The following is a 929-nucleotide window of genomic DNA, read 5'->3' as shown; positions in this document are numbered from 1 at the left end:
TTTTTTTTTTTTTTTTAGACCTCTTGTCAGCTTCCCACTCTCCACTTACTAAAATGACAGAACTGAGGCATAATTGTGTTGGAATAGAGGAGTTGTTACAAATTTTCTGGTCTTCTGAAGTCATGTATACTGGCTTTTAATTCTACCGGTCATCTCACAGTGATTTCCCAAATGGAATCTCAGGCCCTCCAACCCCCAACATGTGCGGGGGATGTGTGGTGTGCGTGTGTGTGTCCCTGTGTGTGTGTGTATGTGCACACGAGTTTATACATGCGCACTCGGAAAAGTGGGTGGGTGTGTTCTGTGGATCCAAATTCAGGTCCTCATGCTTTCCCAGCAAGCACTTTGCTGACTGGGCCATCTCCCCAGCCCTGCAATCTAATATCTTGAGTTATCTTTTGAGTACAAAAAGATGCTTTATTTTAGAAATTTGAGTTCAGTTAAGTAGGTTGGGGAAGGAGGCTCAAATTCCCCAACCTGAATGTCCTGAGCAGCAGAAGGGTTTTAGTGTGGAGACCTTGGCCCTGAGTGCTAAGAAGGGAGTCTAGACAGACATGGATGGGAGACTGAGTACCATGTTTGGGTCTCCCTCTGCCACCTGCTATTTCATTTCCGTTTACAGCTTCTAGGCCTTCCCTGGGCATGGCTCCCAGAAGTCCCTGTGCTGTTGCTGCCCTGATCAGGTTTCTGGATCTGTTAATAATAGACAAGGGTGGAGGAAGGGCCAGGATCTCTACAGACATAGAAATTACCGAAGCAGATGGCCGGTTCCTGTGGCAAAGCCCTATCTGCTGCCTCTCTGGATCTATTCACATTCCCACATTCTTTCCAGGAGTTTCCATCCAATAATTATTTGTATTTATTTATTTTACATTTATCCATTGTGTGTGTGTGTGTGTGTGTGTGTGTGTGTGTGTGTGTGTGTGTGT

The sequence above is a fragment of the Psammomys obesus genome, unplaced genomic scaffold, assembly GCF_907164565.1.
Source record: "Psammomys obesus unplaced genomic scaffold, mPsaObe1.curated_primary_1811, whole genome shotgun sequence".
Classification (NCBI taxonomy): Eukaryota; Metazoa; Chordata; class Mammalia; order Rodentia; family Muridae; genus Psammomys; species Psammomys obesus.
The sequence above is the reverse complement of the archived record's forward strand: the minus strand, read 5'-3'. Positions refer to the sequence as shown.